Raw genomic sequence first — 21854 nt, 5'->3', positions numbered from 1 at the left:
CCAAGAAACGCTGCAGATAGAAACAAGCACAGAAGGACACAATTAAACATTTATTGAGCACCTATTATAGACTAATATCTCCTTAGGCCCAGGCCAACAGCCCACTCATGCACTTTTCCCTCCCCTGGCTCCGTCCCACACAATAATGGCCTCATGCGTACACACTTAAGCCAAGTCCCAGATGCAGGGACTACTCTTCTCTTTCACAGACTGGCTGATTGAAGATTTAGTGCCAAAGTAAAAAGTCAGGCAGATATGAAATGACCAAACCCAGGCAAGGGATATTTGTCCATGAAAACAAAGAAAAACGTGTGCACTGAAGTAGGTTATAATATTGGAGACCTGGGATAGAGTCATTCAATTCCCCACAAACTACTTCCATGTTCTCTCCCCCTTGGATCATTCCTCTTGCCTTCCTCCAAAAAACCCAAAGTGCCTCAGAGGTAGGAGGAGAAGGGAAGAAGAAGAAGTAAGATGGACAGCATTTGCAAGAAAGTGAGGTCCCGGGGCCACTGCTCAGACCTAGGGGAGCACGCACTTGTGGTGGATCCACCCTGCATAGAAGGGCAGCCCGAGGCACTGCTCAGGGCAGGTTGGAGAGGCACTGGGACCTGGGTGATCAGAGTGCAATGGCTGAGAATAAGCCCAGGCAGAAACATGCTTGGGGCCAGTTGTGCAGGGAATTCCTGAGTCTCATGTACCCAGTGGAAGCCCTAAAAGGGTCTAGAAGTGGTCTCCAGGGGGCACTCCTCTAAGCCCCATGGACTTCTCAGCCAGTGGGATGGACAAGGCCAGAGGAGAGCTGAGGGAGGGGAGAGGGTTCTTGCCAAGAGTTAAGGGTATCACTGCCCTTACTTGTCCTCCCTTCTCCTGTATTTCCTGGTTGTGATGTTTTCATGACTGTAGCAACTCTAGACATTCACAGAGTCCACATGGAAGAGAAGTGAGAGAGATCAACCACATCTCTCTAACAGCACTCTGTTGTACAGCACTTATACTTCACTGGGCACAGGAATCACCTGGGATCTTGTTAGAATGCAGATTCTGATTCCGTGGCTCTGCGATGGGAAACAAGAACCTGCATTGCTAGCAACTCCCAGGTGATGCTGATGCTGCTTACCCATGGACCACACAGAGTAGCAAGTCGAGAGCAGACATAATTTTTTTTCTGCCCAGCATCTCATTATTTTGGAGAACCCATCCCACTCTCATTCCATAAGAATCCTCCTCAGTCCATGTGATTCACTTGAGGCTGGTTCCACCCTCCCAAGAGTGGGCACCTGCTCCCACCAGACTGATGGGAAGCCTTCCCAGGACATTGTCAGAACTTTCAGCATTTCCAACTGTGCAGTCATAATGGGCATAGTGAAGGTCATCCTTTTCACCAAGTTGAATCAGCCTGAGAATAACACCATTGCAGAAGGAAACAGAGCCAAGACAAGGTGAGAAAGAGACAGGGCTCTGATGAAATCCCAGGTCCAGCCATGCCTCTCGACATCTCAGTTATGACCAACATACTCCTTTTGTCCTTGTTTCAGATGGTCTCTTCACTTTCTGATTTCACTCTTGAGACTAGTGAAAGACACAGACAGCAGCTGATTTCAAAACGGAGACATTGCTCCCATTTCAAAGGGCCATGCCTTCCAGAAGCCTTCCCCAACCCCTCCTTTTTTTTTTTAATTTAGTTATTTATTCGTTTATTTAATTTTTGGCTGTGTTGGTCTTTATTGCTGCATGCGGGTTTTCTCTAGTTGCTGAGAGCAGGGGCTACTCTGTTGCAGTGCACGGGCTCCTCATTGTGGTGGCTTCTCTTGTTGCAGAGCACAGGCTCTAGGTGCATGGGTTTCAGTAGTTGTGGCACACGGGCTTCAGTAGTTGTGGCTCGCGTACTCTAGAGTGCAGGCTCAGTAATTGTGGCGCACGGGATTCGTTGCTCCGTGGCAGGTGGGATCTTCCCGGACCAGGGCTCAAACCCATATCCCTTGCATTGGCAGGCGGATTCTTAACCACTGTGCCACCAGGGAAACCTCTTGCATTGAAACCCACAGTTCTGGGAGTTCCCTGGTAGCCTAGTCATTAGGATTCCAGGCTTTCGCTGCCGCAGCCTGGGTTCAGGGAACTGAGATCCCACAAGCCATGCAGTGTGGTCAAAAAATAAAAAGAAACCTACAGTTCTAACAGCCCAGGGGCTCTCATTTAGAACTTTTTATTTACAGTAAAATTTATAATACCATTTATAAAGCATTTTCCAGTTGCAAAACCTCTTTCAGATACATAGTCAACACAAAGCTAAACTGCCTGGGTTCAAAGCCCACTTTGCCCCTTCTAAACTGTATGATGTTGGGCCAGTTATTTAGCTTCTTTGTGCTTCCATTTCCTCATCTATAAAATGGGGATAATTACAGTTCTTTACTTAAGGCTGCCATGATGTTTGGTTGGCTAGTATATTAAATTCTTAGAACAGTACTCAGCACATGGTAAGATCTGTATAAGTGCCTTCTACTTCTATTACTAAAGTTATTGTTGTTATTTTACCCCAAAGCAACCTCTCAGAGTAGGTATTATTGTTTTTATCCTTATTCCCATTTTATAGATGAGGAGACTGAAAATGATTGTGTGGCAAATTCATTTAGTGAACAACATTGTTGAGATAATTTCAAGTCTTCTGATTCTATATCCCCATCAACAAAAAATCTTCCCCAAACTGTGATGTGTGGACTCTTCTAATGCTGTCATATTATTTGGCTATTTTATTACTATACCTATTTTATGTCTTCTTATTAGTTAAACTGTAATCTCCTTGGTGCTAGAAACTCTAATTAATACATCTTTAAAATCCCTCATCAAGGGACGTCCCTGGTGGTGCAGTGGTTAAGAATACTCCTGCCGATTGGTTCAAGATGGCAGAGTAGAAGGACGTGTTCTCACTCCCTCTTGTGAGAACACCAGAATCACAACTAACTGCTGAACAATCATTGACAGAAAGAGACTGTAACTCACCAGAAAAGATACCCCACATCCAAAGACCAAGGGGAAGCCACAGTGAGACGGTAGGAGGGGCACAATCACAGTAAAATCAAATCCCATAGCTGCTGGGTGGGTGAGTCACAGACTGGCAAACACTTATACCACAGAAGTCCCCCCACTGGAGTGAAGGTTCTGAGCCCCATGTCAGGCTTCCCAACCTGGGGGTCCGGCAACAGGAGGAGGAATTCCTAGAGGATCAGACTTTGAAGCCCAGTGGGAATTGACTGCAGGACACTGACAGGACTGGGGGAAACAGAGACTCCACTCTTGGAGAGCACACACAAATTAGTGTGCGCGTCGGGACCCAGGGGAAGAAGCAGTGACCCCGGGGGAGACTGAAACTGACCTACCTGCTAGTGTTGGAGGGTCTCCTGCAGAGGCGGGGGTGGCTCTGTTTCACCGTGGGGACAAGGACACTGGAAGCAGAAGTTCTGGGAAGTACTCCTTGGCGTGAGCCCTCCCAGAGTCTGTCATTAGCCCCACCAAAGAGCCCAAGTAGTTTCCAGTGTTGGGTTGCCTCAGACCAAACAACCAACAGGTAGGGAACCCAGCCCCACCCATCAACAGTCAAGTGGATTAAAGTTTTACTGAGCTCTACCAACCAGAGCAACAGTCAGCTCTACCCACCACCAGTTCCTCCCATCAAGTCTCTTAGATAGCCTCATCCACCAGAGGACAGACAGCAGAAGCAAGAAGAACTACAATCCTGCAGCCTGTGGAACAAAAACCACATTCACAGAAAGATAGACAAGATGAAAAGGCAGAGGGCTATATACCAGATGAAGGAACAAGATACAACCCCAGAAAAACAACTAAATGAAGTGGAGATAGGCAACCTTCCAGAAAAAGAATTCAGAATAATGATAGTGAAGATGATCCAGGACCTCAGAATAAGAATGGAGGCAAAGATCGACAAGATGCAAGAAATGTTTAACAAAGACCTAGAAGAATTAAAGAACAAACAAACAGAGATGAACAATACAATAACTGAAATGAAAACTACACTAGAAGGAATCAACAGCAGAATAACTGAGGCAGAAGAACGGATAAGTGACCTGGAAGACAGAATGGTGGAATTCACTGCTGCAGAACAGACTAAAGAAAAAAGAATGAAAAGAAATGAAGACAGCCTAAGAGACCTCTGGGACAACATTAAATGCAACAACATTCACATTATAGGGGTCTCAGAAGAAGAAGACAGAGAGAAAGGACCAGAGAAAATATTTGAAGAGATTATAGTTGAAAACTTCGCTAACATGGGAAAGGAAATAGCCACCCAAGTCCAGGAAGCACAGCGAGTCCCATACAGGGTAAAACAAAGGAGAAACACACCGAGACACATAGCAATCAAATTGGCAAAAATTAAAGACAAAGGAAAATTATTGAAAGCAGCAAGGGAAAAATGACAAATAACATACAAGAGAACTCCCATAAGGTTTACAGCTGATTTCTCAGCAGAAACTCTACAAACCAGAAGGGAATGGCATGATATACTTAAAGTGATGAAAGGGAAGAACCTAAAACCAAGGTTACTCTACCCGGCAAGGATCTCATTTAGATTTGATGGAGAAATCAAAAGCTTTACAGACAAGCAAAAGCTAAGAGAATTCAGCACCACCAAACCAGCTCTACAACAAATGCTAAAGGAACTTCTCTAAGTGGGAAACACAGGAGAAGAAAAGGCCCTACAAAAACAAACCCATAACAATTAAGAAAATGGTCATAGGGACATACATATCAATAATTACCTTAAACGTGAATGGATTAAATGCTCCAACCAAAAGACACAGGCTTGCTGAATGGATACAAAAACAAGACCCATATATATGCTGTCTACAAGAGACCCACTTCAGACCTAGGGACACATACAGACTGAAAGTGAGGGGATGGAAAAAGATATTCCATGCAAATGGAAATCAAAAGAAAGCTGGAGTAGCAATACTCGTATCAGAGAAAATAGACTTTAAAATAAAGACTATTACAAGAGACAAAGAAGAACACTATATAATGATCAAGGGATCAATCCAAGAAGAAGATATAACAATTATAAATATATAAGCACCCAACATAGGAGCACCTCAATACATAAGGCAACTGCTAAATCTATAAAAGAGGAAATCGACAGTAACACAATAATAGTGGGGGACCTTAACACCTGACTTACACCAATGGACAGATCATCCAAACAGAAAATTAATAAGGAAACACAAGCTTTAAGCACAATAGACCAGAGAGATTTAATTGATATTTATAGGACATTCCATCTAAAAACAGCAGATTACATCTTCTTCTCAAGTGCGCATGGAACATTCTCCAGGCTAGATCACATCTTGGGTCACAAATCGAGGCTCTGTAAATTTAAGAAAATTGAAATCATATCAAGCATCTTTTCTGACCACAAAGCTATGATATTAGAAATCAATTACAGGGAAAAAACGTAAAAAACACAAACACATGGAGGCTAAACAATACATTACTAAATAACCAAGAGATCACTGAAGAAATCAAAGAGGAAGTAAAAAATACCTAGAGACAAATGACAATGAAAACACGACAATACAAAACCTATGGGATGCAGCAAAAGCAGTTCTAAGAGGGAAGTTTATAGCTATACAAGCCTACCTCTACCAAGAAACAAGAAAAACCTCAAATAAACAATCTAACCTTACACCTAAAGCAACTAGAGAAAGAAGAACAAACAAAACCCAAAGTTACCAGAAGCAAAGAAATCATAAATATCAGAGCAGAAATAAATGAAATAGAAACAAAGAAAACAATAGCAAAGATCAATAAAAGTAAAAGCTGGTTCTTTGAGAAGATAAACAAAATTGATAAGCCATTAGCCAGACTCATCATGAAAAAGAGAGAGAGGACTCAAATCAATAAAATTAGAAATGAAAAAGGAGAGGTTACAACAGATACCACAGAAATACAAAGCATCCTAAGAGACTACTACAAGCAACTCTATGCCAATACACTGGACAACCTGGAAGAAATGCACAAATTCTTAGAAAGGTATAACCTTCCAAGACTGAACCAAGAAGAAATAGAAAATATGAACAGACCAATCACAAGCCCTGAAATTGAAACTGTGATTAAAAGTCTTCCAACAAAAAGAAGTCCATGACCAGATGGATTCACAGGTGAATTCTATCAAACATTTAGAGAATAGCTAACACCCATCCTTCTCAAACTCTTCCACAAAATTGCAGAGGAAGGAACACTCCCAAACTCATTCTATGAGACCACCATCACCCTGATACCAAAACCAGCCAAAGATACTACAAAAAATGAAAATTACAGACCAATATCACTGATGAATATAGATACAAAAATCCTCAACAATATACTAGCAAACAGAATCCAACAATGCATTAAAAGAATCATACACCATGATCAAGTGGGATTTATCCCAGGGATGCAAGGATGCTTCAATATACACAAATCAATCAATGTAACACACCATATTAACATATTGAAGAAGAAAAACCATATGATCATCTCAATAGAAGCAGAAAAAGCTTTTGACAAAATTCAACACCCATTTATGATAAAGACTCTCCAAAAAGTGTTCATAGAGAGAACCTACCTCAAATCTCCAGAAAGTGGGCAAAGAGGGAACCTTCCTCAACATAATAAAGGCCATATATTACAAACCCACAGCAAACATCATTCTCAATAGTGAAAAACTGAAAGCATTTCCTCTAAGATCAGGAACAAGACAAGGATGTCCACTCTCACCACTATTATTCAACATAGTTTTGGAAGTCCTAGCCATGGCAATCAGAGAAGAAAAAGAAATAAAAGGAATCCATATTGGAAAAGAAGAAGTAAAACTGTCACTGTTTGCAGATGACATGATACTATACATAGAGAATCCTAAAGATGCCACCAGAAAACTACTAGAGCTAATCAATGAATTTGGTAAAGGTGCAGGATACAAAATTAATGCACAGAAATCTCTTGCATTCATATACACTAATGATGAAAAATCGGAAAGAGAAATTAAGGAAACACTCCCATTTACACTGCAACAAAAAGAATAAAATACCTAGGAATAAACATACCTAGGGAGACAAAAGACCTGTATGCAGAAAACTATAAGACACTGATGAAAGAAATTAAAGATGATACCAACAGATGGAGAGATATACCATGTTCTTGGATTGGAAGAATCAATATTGTGAAAATGACTATACTACCCAAAGCAATTTACAGATTCAATGCAATCCCTATCAAATTACCAATGGCATTTTTTACAGAACTAGAACAAAAAATCTTAAAATCTGTATGGAGACACAAAAGACCCTGAATAACCAAAGCAGTCTTGAGGGAAAAAAAAGGAGCTGGAGGAATTAGATTCCCTGACTTCAGACTATACTACAGAGCTACAGTAATCAAGATAATATGGTACTGGCACAAAAACAAAAATATAGATCAATAGTACAGGATAGAATGCCTAGAGATAAACCCATGCACCTATGGTCAACTAATCTATGACAAAGAGGCAAGGATATACAATGGAGAAAAGACAGTCTCTTCAATAAGTGGTGCTGGGAAAACTGGACAGCTACATGTAAAAGAATGAAATTAGAACGCTCCCTAACACCATATACAAAAATAAACTCAAAACGGATTAAAGACCTAAATGTAAGACCAGACACTATAAAACTCTTAGAGGAAAACATAGGAAGAACACTCTTTGACATAAATCACAGCAAGATCTTTTTTGATCCACCTCCTAGAGTAATGGAAATAAAAACAAAAAATAAACAAATGTCACCTAATGAAATTTAAAAGCTTTTGCACAGCAAAGGAAACCATAAAAAAGACGAAAAGACAACCCTCAGAATGGGAGAAAATATTTGCAAATGAATCAACGGACAAAGGATTAATCTCCAAAATATATAAACAACACATGCAGCTCAATATTAAAAAAACAAACAACCCAATCCAAAAATGGGCAGAAGACCTAAATAGACATTTCACAAAGGAAGACATACAGATGGCCAAGAGGCATATGAAAAGCTGGTCAACATCACTAATTATTAGAGAAATGCAAATCAAAACTACAATGAGGTATCACCTCACACCAGTTAGAATGGGCATCATCAGAAAATCTACAAACAGCAAATGCTGGAGAGGGTGTAGAGATAAGGGAACCCTCTTGCACTGTTGGTGGGAATGTAAATTGATACAGCCACTCTGGAGAACAGTATGGAGGTTCCTTAAAAAACTAAAAATAGAATTACCATATGACCCAGCAATCCTGCTACTGAGCATATACCCAGAGAAAACCATAATTCAAAAAGACACATACACCCCAATGTTCATTGCAGCACTTTTTACAATAGCCAGGTCATGGAAGCAACTTAAATGCCCATCAACAGACAAATGGATAAAGAAGATGTGGTACATATATACAATGGAGTATTACTCAGCCATAAAAAAGTAACGAAATTGGGTCATTTGTAGAAACGTGGATGGATCTAGAGGCTGTCATACAGAGTGAAGTAAGTCAGAAAGAGAAAAACAAATATCGTATATAAACGCATATATGTGGAACCTAGAAAAATGGTACAGATGAACCGGTTTGCAGGGCAGAAATGGAGACACAGATGTAGAGAACAAACATATGGACACCAAGGGGGGAAAGCGGCATGGGGGAGGGGTGTGGGGGTGTGATGAATTGGGACATTGGGATTGACATGTATAAACTGATGTGTATAAAATGGATGACTAATAAGAACCTGCTGTATAAAAAAATAAATAAAAGAAAATCTGAACATAAATATATATATATATATATATATATATATATATATATATATATATATATATATATATATATAAAAGAATCCTACTGCCAATACAGGGGACATGGGTTCGAGCCCTGGTCCCGGAAGATCCCACATACTGTGGAACAACTAAGCCCCTGCTCCACAACTATTAAGCCTCTATGCCAGATCTACTGAAGCCCGTGCACCTCGAGCCTCTGCTCCTCAACAAGAGAAGCCACCACCATGAGAAGCCTGTGGACCACACTGAAGATTAGCCCCCACTCACCGCAACTAGAGAAAGCCCATGAACAGCAGCAAAGACCCAATGCAGCCAAAAATAAATAAATAAATCTATTAAAAAAAAAAAAATCCCACAGCAAGTAGCATAGTAGGGCCAGGTAGTAAACAAATATCCATTGACTAGTAATATTTAATGGGAAAAAAATACATTAATACATAATGTATTATACATTAATCCTTTAGATGGTAGAGGCAGTTTATAAAACAGTGTATATATGAACCTTATTATTGTCAAAAATATTTTTCTATATAGAGACAGAAAAAAATGACTAAAGAAACTTACATCAAAATATTAACAAGTTTATCATTTCTGGATAGCGGCTTATGGATAACATTTTGTGTGTTTCTGGGATTTTAACTAATAGACTTCCAAAGTTATATGCACCCCAATGTTCATAGCAGCATTATTTATAATAGCCAAGGTATGGAAGCAACCTAAGTGCCCATCAACAGATGATGGATAAAGAAGATGTGGTATATATACACAGTGGAATACTACTCAACCATAAAAAAAATTCATTTGCAGCAACATGGATGGACCTGGACAGTATTATGCTAAGTGAAAAAAGTCAGACAGAGAAAGACAAATATACTGTATGTTATCACTTATATGTGGAATCTAAAAAAATTTTTAATGGATGAATATAACAGACTGACAGATATAGAGAACAAACTAGTGTTTACCAGGGGGGAGAGGGACAAGATTGGAGTAGGGGATTAAGTACAAACTACTACGTATAAAATAAATAAGCTACAAGGATGTATTATACATCGCAAAGAATATAGTCATTATTTTATAATAACTATAAATGGAGTGTAACCTCTAAAAACTGAATCACTGTGTTGTACACCTGAAACTAACATAATATTGTAAATCAACTATACTTTAGTAAAAATAAATAAATGAAATTATAAAGAGACTTCCAAAGACTCAGCAGCTGGCAGGTGTGACGTGCTGTGTTCTCTCACTTCCATCCTCCCCACTGCTACCTGATCACCTCAATTGGAAATAGATGGAGGGAACCTTCTCAAACCTAGAATCTCCATTTGTTAATATCCCTGGTGTGGCCACCTGTCTCAACTTCTCCCAGCTGGGTCCCAAGCAGCTGGACTGAAGGCACCACTTACCAGCGGTGCCATAAAATTCCCTCTTATTGCCCTTTGGTGTCTCCTCAGTAAAGGACTGTCAGAGGAGCATAGGAACAGCTTGGCTTTCATTCAGGAACTCTCCCAAAAAGGGGATGGAAGAACTCAGGTGATCCTCTGAGGAGGAGAGTGTGAGGCTCCCCGTGGGGCTCTCCATTCTACATCTTCTACCACTGACATGCATTTTATAATCGAGAAAAATGCATTTTTAAAAGCATTATAACATATGTTGAAAATATACTGAAATAAGTTTTTTTGTCTGAGTCCTGCCAAGCTTCACAATGCTGAGAATGATTTTCCTAGCATTTATTTTTGCTCTTTGGGAGTCCTTAAAGTACAATCATTTTTGAATTGTCTATTCTGAATCATTTTGTCTATATTTCCTCTCAGTTTCCTGGGATGTTTTTTTTATCTATACAATGGAGATAGAACAGCTACAGAAATCTGTAAAAATATTACTTAAGGTCTACCCTAATTTCTTTTTTTTTAAATATTGTCTTTAAATATTTCTAAGGGTCTCTGAGGTGGAGTGTCTGAAGGCCAGCACCAACGAGGTGCTGTGGGCAACGGTGACAGCCTTCACCAAGTGACCCTGCTCAGAACCAAGCGTCCTCCTTTCTCTCACAGGAGCCAGTTGTTTTTCTTCTGTGGACTTCTGGTTTTCTGCAGTTTGCACTTCCCACACTATAATTGGCTTTTGTTTTATGAAATGGTGAGTGGCTTTTTCTTTTGTGTATGTATGCAGGATTCTGCTGGTCTTCCTCTTTCTGCCATACTGGCATTCCATTCCTTGTTGCCATCCTCACTGTTGCCTGTTTGGGTTCTGGTGTGCTTTGACTGTCAGAGTACCTCCAGGCTCCTCACATGCATATCTTTTGGATTACCTCAGGTTGAGTTTTTCCACATGTGCATGTACATCTAGCATTCTGTCTGCAATTCAGACAGAAATCACAAAAAGGCCTTTAAGTCACCAAAGGTAAATATCTGTATCTATTAGTACATTTTATACATAGACCTCAGTTGAGATGTATACTTAGCAAAATTATTTTTAAGCTGAAATACACAGTAAATAATATAAAGTGCCCCTTGGCTCTTGCTTCCCATGTAAATCTATTGTATTATTACACTTGTTATAATTTTAACTATTAAATCATAAAAGTCCAATTGTTTCACACAGCCAGTTTGGGATGAGCTCCCATTCTAGTTATGTTGTATATAGTTTGAATTATATGGAAATTGTTCCTTCTTCTGGCCACCCCTGCCCATCTTAGTATTTTGCAAGGTTTAATTAATTGTACACCTGGTATCCCTTACTTGCTACAGTTATTATAATTTGATGGCAGAATAGACCTCTCATCATTGAAGGAGAGAGAAAAGATGTGTGTCTAATTGGTCCCAAGATTTTTTGAGCTGTGCCATTCATGGTACTCTTTGCCTATGCATCTTCTTTCAGGAATTTTTTTCGGTCTTACTATTTTTATCATTTCTATAGAGAAGAGGTTTGTGACCAGTACTAATCTTGAGTACAGTTTTATCTTTTTCTATCCACAAGTAAATTAATGTCTGCTCTTAAATAAATATCTACTCACACTTTTTGGGGGGAAAAAAATCAAATGTCAGTACTAGCAATTGTTGCATGTAAATCGTTAGCAAGTAATGACTACAACTCAGGTAATTAAGAATTTTGTAACAGAAAACTCTGCTATGTTTTATTTTTATATACAATTATGATAATTAGCATATTGTAAGAATATAAAACTTTGTAAAGTTTATTTTTACTATTTCTTTATCACTGTTTATCGTATCACCATTGGTTTCATAATGTAAATACTATATATTGAACAAATTAAATGTCAAATTTTTTATTACCATAGTTCATGTTACTAGTGGGGCTTTCAGGTGTTTAGAGATTTTTTCGGTTAACATTCAGTGCAAAAGTTATAGATGCTGTATAATTCTAGAGTTGAATTTTAAGGGATTCCCTAATATGTATACTATCTTTTTATCTGAAGTAATAAATAAACTATGATCTTGAAAGTGCCGGAATCAGAAAAAAAAATATTTCAAAGGGTCAAAACTCAGGAAATTACAGAGTAAATATTTGCCCTCTTTATCATTTAGCAAATGTTTGCTTGGTGCCTTCTCTGTGACAAGTCCTGGGAAAAAGTGATGAATTAAAATATACACTCTTCTTGCCCTCCAGGAGCTTAGAGTCTAGTTGGACTTCAATCTCACTCACCTCAGGAAGTGATGTTCCTTTTCTCCAATCCAGTCATCTGCCTATGCTATATGCTCTGTAAATTTTCCAAAGTCAAAGTTTTCCATACACACTAAACAGAGAGAGGCATCAGGGGAAAAAGAATTACGACAGAAGGAGAAGTTGCCTCACATATTGTCTTCCTAGTTATTGGTTTAACACCTACATTTACAACAATATTGCAAACTCCATGAGGGCAGAGACCATATCTTATTATTCATTGCTTTATCTCCAGCACCTAGAACATTGTCTGGCACAGAGGAGGCACTCAACAAATACTGATTGATTTGTTGAATGAATGAGTGAATGAATGAAAGAACTGAAGAACATTGCCTAATGGGGAATTCCCTGGCGGTCCAGTAGTTAATACTCGGTGCCTTCACTGCCATGGACCTGGGTTCGATCCCTAGCCAGGGAACTAAGCTCCCACAAGGTGTGCAGTGTGGCCAAAAAATGAAAAAAAAAAAAAAAAAGAATATTGCCTGACAGACGTAGGTGCTGATTTATGGATAGTTAGATGAACAGGTGGTAGAGTAGAAGATGAGTGGATAAGCATATAGATCAGTTAGCAGTGATGAGAAGGGTGCGTAGGTCAACGAGTGGATGGATGGGTGGGTAAACAGATAAATGGTTGGGTTGGTGCATATGTGGGTGGGTGATTTAAAAAATGGAAAATTTCAGTATAGTTATCAAGATCCTTGTGATAATGTTCAATTTGTAAAGAGGTTTGAATTTGCTCCAGTCAGGAAGAGCTCACAGAAACACCACCAGGGTTTGGAGCAACCCAAGGAAGTGGCCTGAACATTCCTAAATCACTCCTCCACCCCCATCTCAGGTCATGAGGCTCCAACAGCACACATGGGTTCATACCAGGTGCATATCCTTATTTTGCTGCCCTCACCCATTCTCCCTACTCCTGGCAACAGCATCTATTTACCCTTTGAAGAACCGCCAACCCCTCCAAATATGATCTCATGAGTGTGCACATGGCATAAGCTGGGCTACTCAGATGTTTGCTCCTTGGAGTTTGAACCTGGAGCAGAAAAACATTGTATTTGTTTCCTAGGGCTGCCATAACAAAGTACCACAAACTGAATGGCTTAAAACAACAGAAATTTTTTGTCTCACAATTCTGGAGGCTAGAATTTTGAAATCAAGTTGTTGACAGAGCCATGCTCTCTCTGAAATCTGTAGGGGAGAATCCATCCTTGCCTCGTCTATCTTCTGGTGTTTGCTGGCAATCCTTGGCATCCCTTGGGTTTTAGATGTGTCACTCCACTCTCTGACTCCATTGTCAGTGGCCGTCTTCTCCCCACATGTCTCTGTCACTTCTCCTCTAATAAGGGGACCAGCCATATTGGATTGGCCACACTACTCCAGTATGACCTCGTCTTAACTTGAATACATCTGCAAAGACCCTACTTCCCAATAAGATCACTTTTGCAGGTATTGGGTTCTAGGACTTCAACATATCTTTTGGCAGGATACAATTCAACCCCTAACAGACACAAAGCCATATGTGTCTGAAACCATATGGAGCCCATTCATCTGAATAGAGAAGCCTAAAGGGACTCCTTAGATCCCTGATCTGCCATGGTTTCTGTGCTTTCCAAAGTCTAATGGGGAGCTTTTCCCTGATTCTGTGAACTATACCTACCTAACCATATCTTTCAATTTTATTTGTTTACCCTTTTAAGACAGAATTGCTTTATGTTGCCTACAACCAAAATATCCTAACAGCTAGACGCAGTCTTCCAAGACAAATGGATTGAGTGTGGTGCACACACACACACATACACACACACACACACACACACACACACACACACACAAGCAGTCATCTCTCCCATCTCCCTTCCCCTTCGACCTCGATGAGTGAGACTGGCAAGAAGAGGCCAAGGGTCCCTTTGTCAACTCAAATGAAAACAAAAGACCTTTTACAGTACCTTTTATTTAAGGAGAGTGCCTCTCTCCCTCTGTATTTTAGTTCAAGAAGTTTGAATGGTTCACCAGCTGGATTGTGTGGAATCCTTGCCTAAACTTATCACAGGGATATTGTGAAAACTAAGTAGGGGGAAGAGGTTTGATAGCAAAACATGACCTACGAAGTGTTATGCAATAGTGAAGGCCATATCTTTAATCAACGAGTATAGGGAATAAACTTTAGATCCAGAAGACCCCTGTTAATAGTCAATCTCTTGCCCTGCTTTATTTTCCTTTGTAAACACTTTTATTACCTGAAATTGTTTTATTTGTATTTATTTATTTACTCACCTATAGTCGGTCTTCTCCACTAGAAGACAAGTCCCACAAAGGTGGGGCTTGGTTTCACTGGCTGCAGTCTCCACAGTGCCTGAAGGAGTGAGTGAGTGAACAAATGAATGACTGAAAGAAGCTGCATTGTCAGGACTGAAGACAAATTACTTAACCTGAGGTTTTTGTTATTCGTTAGATTATCACAGGAATTAAGATGAACAAAGACTAGTTATTCACAATGTAGTCTTGAGACCAGTGGCATCAGTATCATCTGGGAGTTTGCTGGAATGCAGGTTCTCAGGCCCCAACACAGACCCACTGAGTCAGAATTTGCATCTTAACAAGATACCCAAATGATTCATCTGCACAGTATAGTTTGAGAAGCCTTGAATGTGAAAGGTACATGAAACTGTTCATTTATTAAGGTAAATGAAACTGTAAAATAATAAACACACACATTATCATTATTATATTGTTGCCATATGTCCCTTGCTATTTCAGTTGAGTGTCAAAGGCAGGTATCCCAAGGGCCTAGTAGAGCACAATATTTAATACAGGACAGTGATAGTAACAATGCATAATAATCTTAGAGGAGCTCTGATATATTGCTGGAGAGAATATTCTGTCAAAAAAAATTGCAATCATACCAAAACCCTTTAAATTTTTACATACATGAACAAAAATTTAGCAAGATGTCCAGCATAGTCTTAAATTGGGGGGAAACTGAGACAATTCAAAACAGTAGATTTAATGGTTTAAAATAAATTGTATTTATCCAAACAGTAGAAAGCTTGCAATCATGTTAAGTATTATATAAATATATGCATTATTAGTACAATAACTAAGCAAGACTCATGCAGCATAATTTTTTTTAACTATTTTATTTGTTTCCCATTCTGTCTGTTGATGTGAGAAGGGGTATTAATTTTTCCCTCCTTGGATGAAAATCAGGGCAACTTTTATAAAACATCTGGGCCCTCTTAGATCATGAAAAGTGCTCCCAACACCACTGGTCCTTTTTAAAAAAAAATCTCAGTTTGGTAAGAGATAGTCCAGTTCCAGGTAAAAATTTAAATGTCAATCTTCATTCAAGGTTAAAATTTCTCCTTCCTCCACCTGTGCTTCCCACAGCCTCACCACCTACAGTGCTAGTTCTTAGAGGCTGGGTAGGAATTATACACAAAGAAAGGGTCAGGGAAGGCAGTACAGATGGAAGGAACAGTCTAAACAAAGTGAGAAGCAATAAAAAACACACCTTCCTCGGTGGACTCTAAGGAAACCATCCTGCCAAGATAAAGTCCTCATAAATGGCAATAAACTCTCAGAAGCTGCCAGAAATTCAACCTATCAAAACTAAGTAGAATTGGAAATTTGCAAAAGGAACACTGCATGTGTGTGCCAATAGTATTGTGAGCTGTTGAGAGCATTGGTTTGAGAGTTAACCAGATACAAGTTCAAATCCCAAGTTTGCCACTTAGTAGCTGGGTGACCTTGAGCAAATTGCTTAAGCTCCCTAAGCTTCAGTTTCCTCATCTGTAAAATGTCCCCTTAGGTTGTGAGGATTAAGTAACATAATGCATACAAAGAACTAGACTCTGTGTCTGGGACACAGATAGTGCTCACCAAAAGGCTAAATGTTGCCTTCATGACTCAGGAAACTGCAAGCTTGAATTTACCCTTCCCAGTGGTCAAGGATTGGAAACAACTGTCATTTGCAATTCCCACTGAGAAGCTGAGGTTGCCATCTGCCCCCACCCCCTTCCCAAGAACCATCCTCTTCCCTGAAAAATGCAAGAGAGGTATTCATTGTGGCCCTGGAAGCCACAGGGCAAGACCCAGTCTCAAGCTGGGCTCAGAAAAAGAGAGACATTTCTTTCAAGTAAGTACTTAGAGAAGACAAATTTTTAGAGACCAGTGAGACTGGAGTCCAGACACCCCTTCCAGAAAGCTCTGCCTTTTCTAAAATAATCTCAGGATCTTCTTGAGATGCTGGAGGTCAGGGAAGTGAAACCCAATAATGATGGATTACATTTTCCACTAGCCTGGAAGAAGGGGAGAAGAAGTCATGGAAGAAGGAGTGGTTTAAAATATTTTTGAAAAGTTATTCATTTTAAATTTGTTAACAAATTAAAATTTATACTTGATTAAAAGCAACAGTCCCATACCTCACTCCTTGCCATCCAGTGTCCTGTTCCCAGAGGCAACTATTTTTAATTCTTTTAGCTCTTTCTCCTGGGTGTTAAGTCCATATCTCTATACAGTGGAGCCTCACTACTCGATGGTTCCATATTTGTGAATTTGTCTACTAGCTAAAATTTATTTTAACTCCAGAATTAATACTCAAGGTGCTTTTGTGGTAGACAACAAAAAATTTGAGTCATCTCTAACATGCTTGTGCCCAGCTGAGGTGGAGCAAAGCAGAAGTCTGCCTTCTTGTTTCAGCTCTCACACAGATGTCTTCAAAAATAATCAATAAAAAATCTATAATAGGAAAATAAAAGAGTTTTATTTGGCCCAAATTGAGGACTATGGTCGGGGAGACAGCCTCTTAGATTAATCTGAGGAACTGCTCTGAAGAAGCATGGTTTTCAGCACAGTTGTACATCTTGTCAGAACAAAGAACATCAAACAAGTCAGGGATACTATCCTTTCAAGGTTTCAAAAATAAACAGATCAGCACATACACAGCAAGTCAGTATGTCCTTGACACCTAGGAAGGCAGTCTTATCACTGAAGGAATACCAGCATTGGCATCACAGGAAGAGAGGCATTTAATCTTTATTGTTAATGTGGACATTCTTTACTTCTAGTCAATGTACTCTTTTCTTTAATGATTAAAGCAGATGTACAATGTATGTTCAATAGACCACAAACAGGCTGTTTAGGTTAACATAAAATTTAAGTCAAATCATGTATAATCCAGAAACCAGACGTTCCCATACCTCAATATATGAACATTTCCTTCCATTATTTCTCCCTTCTGATTGCAAATCTTTCAATAGAAAGCACTGATGAGCAAAATATTTGTCCCTCAATGCCAGGGTAGTTGCTGCCTGCCCTGGGTCCATCATGTCCCTCAGTGTTAGGCTTCCTTTTTTTTGTTGTTTATACATGTATAGAGATTTGCCTAAGAGGGAGGTGGCCCATCGTTCAAGCAGAGTGCCTGCACTGAGCAGGGCTGCAGCAGAGCGGAGCCTGAGTGCAGCTGGAGCCAAGTGGAGCACAGCCCCAGCATGCGGGGGAGACACTGACCCTGCCCGGCCCTGCCACTGAGGCAGACCTGGCAAGGAGGAAGATTGCCAGGTGCTCTCCATTCAGAGCCATGTCATCTGTGGCTAAGTGGGCAACCAGGCGACCACGCTCCCGCTACAGGTTTTGGGGTTCAAGATTGATGTAGTGAACTCTGTCCAGTTTTCAAACCACACAGGCTACTTGCACTGGAATGGCCAAGCGCTGAACTCAGATGAGCTCTACGAGCTGTATGACGGGCTGGAGCTGAACAACATGAACAAATATGACTATGTGCTCACAGGTTACATGCAAGACAAGTTCTTCCTGGCCATGGTGGTGGACACCAGGAAGGAGCTGAAGCAGCAGAACTCCAGTCTCTTGGTCGTGTATGTCCCCATGATGGGAGACAAGTGGAACAGAGAAGGTTCCATCTACCTCCCTGAGGACCTTCTTCTAGTTTACAGAGAGGAGGTCATGCCAGTTGCAGACATCATAACCCCTAACCAATTTGAGGCTGAGTTGCTGAGCTGGAGAAAGATCCACAGCCAGGAAGAAGACTTAGCAGTGAGTGATGGACGTGCTGCACTTAATGGGCCCTGACATGGTGGTCATCACAAGCTCAGACCTGCCACCCCTGAGGGGCATCATGCCAGGGAGCCAGAGGACCCAGACCCCTGACGGCACTGTGATGATGCAGAGCATCCACATGGAGATGTGCAAGGTGGACACAGTCTTCATAGGCACCGGGGACCTCTTCACTGCCGTGCTTTTGGCATGGATGCACAAGCACCTCAACAGTCTCAAGGTGGCCTGTGAAAATACCGTGTTGGCCATGCACCATGTTCTGCAGCAGACCATCAAGTATGCAAAAGCCAAGGCTGGGGAAGGACTGAAGCCCAGCCCAGCCCAGCTGTAGCTGAGGACTGTCCAGAGCAAGAAGGACATCAAGAACCCAGAGATCATCGTCCAGACCATAGTGCTGTGAGGGCCGTGTGAACCCATCTCCTTAATGCCCAGCATTAGGTGTCTCCATTTCCATCCTTGTGAAAAATGTAACGTCTGCTTTAGAGCTGTGACCAAAATTTGACATTTCTTTCATTCACGAGAAAAAAAAAAAAAGAAGAAGAGATTTGCCTAGTTATCCACTTGGGGATGGGAGGGAGGGGGGGGGTCTAATCAGACATAGTGAGCAAGCACAGACGTATGCTAATGGGGAAACATTTTATAGGCTATAGATTTTATCAATTATGTTGAATCGTCACATAAACATTGTTACACCTGCTTTTTTTTTAACTTTATTTTGTTTATATTTTTATAGAGCAGGTTCTTATTAGTCAACAGTTTTATACACATCAGTGTATACATGTCAATCCCATTCACCCAATTCATCACACCCCCACCCCCACCCCCCCGCCGCTTTCCCCCCTTGGTGTCCATACATTTGTTCTCTACGTCTGTGTCTCAATTTCTGCCCTGCAAACCAATTCATCTGTACCATTTTTCTAGGTTCCACATATATGCGTTAATATACAATATTTGTTTTTCTCTTTCTGACTTACTTCACTCTGTATGACAGTCTCTAGATCCATCCACGTCTCAACAAATGACCCAGTTTCATTCCTTTTTATGGCTGAGTAATATTCCATTGTATATATGTACCACATCTTCTTTATCAATTCGTCTGTTGATGGGCATTCAGGTTTCTTCCATGACCTGGCTATGTTACACCTGCTTTTAACAGTAGGCTTAAAGCAAGTAGTGATACATGTCCTGAGTAGCTTCTTAGCCGGGAAACGAATAATAATACATACTATGACAATGATAATCATTTGTAAGCAAAATGGGAAAAAAATGTCTGATCTTGTAGCCATTTCACCCTTTTGGGAAATGGTGTGTGTGTGTGCCTCTACTTCTCCAGAGCTGTTGATATAAGTGCAGCAAGTAGTAGGAGCAATAGCATAAATGCTTCCTTGTTTAACCAACAAAAATATGAGGCAATTCTGTTATCTAATATTATATGGGCTAAGGAATTTAGGAATGTCTGTTATGCTGCAATGCTTTTTTGCAGTTTCCTCAACTACTTGACCAATGGTGGGTGATAGATTTCTAATCGTATCTCTGTTTACACATACTCCTGCATTAGGAACCAAGATTGCCAAAAGATTTTGTCATGAGGTATCTTGGCATCTTGCTAACATGGATCTCTTGACTCTGTACTGAAGAGAGAAAGGAGGTTCATCTACTTACTTATGTATAGACAATGGAGTAACATATTATCCTAGTAAAAATAAACCTTCTATTTGCTAGCTAGTAAGACTATGTGCCCATCTTTAGGAAGGTGGATCAATTCCAATACCACATGAAGACAAAAGATGGGGGAGCACAAGTGATCCCTCCTAGAGTGCTCTCATTGATAGCTTCATCAGTTGGAAGTTTTGTTAATGCGGTATTAAACCATGGGTCATTTCTCTTGTAGGCTTTCCAAAAGCTATCTGTATGGTATTTGACATAAGGGAGTTGCTGGCATAATTTTCTTGTGTTTTTCTCTTTAGGACATTTGTTAATTAAGTAAGGAACAGAGTGAGGTGTCCTAGGGTAAGTTGTGTCAGGTCTCTAAGGATCATGAATAGTATCAGACAAAGGATAGACAAATTAATATGTTGAAGAATTTGAACCTGAAAGGTTAGGCCAGAAAGAGGTCAGTCAAGGTGGGTGGTAACATTAGAAACATCTGAAAAGTCATGATATAGGTGTTAGGAGGGGCCAAGTTGGTCTTGTACTGATGGAGGAATTTGATGACAAATCCAACAGTCAGTTAGATTGCCCCCAGGAGCTATACTCTGTGACAACTTTACTAAAGAATTTTCTTTCCATTTTGAACACTGCAGCAAAAGTATAGCTAGAAGTAAAACAATAACTTTCAATTTTGATAGGGAGATGAGTATTTGGTAAACAGTACAATTGAATTAATAAGATGAGTCTTACAGGCCCAGTCCAGATTCTTGGGTCAGCTGTCTACCATTGCTGTCATCTTTTTGTCCTGGTATGGATGTCATCTGAGGTCAGAAGTCCTTTCTATAGAACAGTCAGGTGCAGAGGCTTTCTTAAGTCAGAAATATGAATTCAAGAGTCAATTCCCATAAGTTTCACTGTGGATGAGCTACTTAAGAGTACCTGATAAGGATCCCTTCATCTAGGTTGGAGAGTCCTTTATATGATGTCTTTTCCAGTAAGCATGATCTCCTGGATGCAGGTCATGTGGCATCTGATCTTCATCCAAAGATAGATTACTGTGATCAGCTTCAGAAACAAGCTTAGAATATACTTTCAATAATTCAATAAACTTTACAATAATGTAACATAGCAACAAAGAGGCATCTTGGATGTAGGTAGTAAATAGAAAACCTCGGTATATACAAAACTTCAATATCCACAAAGATATATTATGGAAACATGATTTTTCTCTCTAAATTATCTTCATTTTTCACCAAATATAGTTTAATTAAGACTGATTTATTTGCAAAAATAAGTCTGATTTCAATAAACTTGGCCTGATTATTTACATAAGTGGAATTGATCATATAGGTTCTTTTCAATTTGGCTTTGCTGGAACTTTTCAAGAGGAATCTCAAATTGAACTTTTAAAAGTCCTCTCAAGACCAGGAAAACCATGCCAAGAACTTGCCATCAGATTCTGCCTGCAATACCTACAGATTTAGGTGTATACCTCTCTTCTTGAAGTCTAAAATATCTTGAGGTTCCTGCACCTGCCAGGAAGTGGCCTTCCTTATTCACCTGGAAATGCTGCTGGGAACCTAAGAGTTTCCAATTTCTGGAGGGATCAAGTAGAGAGGAAA

At 40.0% G+C, this 21854-nt stretch overlaps 1 pseudogene; it reads left to right on the top strand.

Annotated features, from left to right (window-relative positions):
- The first annotated feature begins 1356 nt into the window (after window positions 1-1356).
- Window positions 1357-18982, top strand: LOC132349846 (pyridoxal kinase-like; annotated as a pseudogene).
- Window positions 18983-21854: the final 2872 nt, after the last annotated feature.

This window comes from Balaenoptera ricei, chromosome 15, assembly GCF_028023285.1.
Source record: "Balaenoptera ricei isolate mBalRic1 chromosome 15, mBalRic1.hap2, whole genome shotgun sequence".
NCBI classification, from domain to species: Eukaryota; Metazoa; Chordata; class Mammalia; order Artiodactyla; family Balaenopteridae; genus Balaenoptera; species Balaenoptera ricei.
This window is presented reverse-complemented; position numbering and strand designations above follow the sequence as displayed.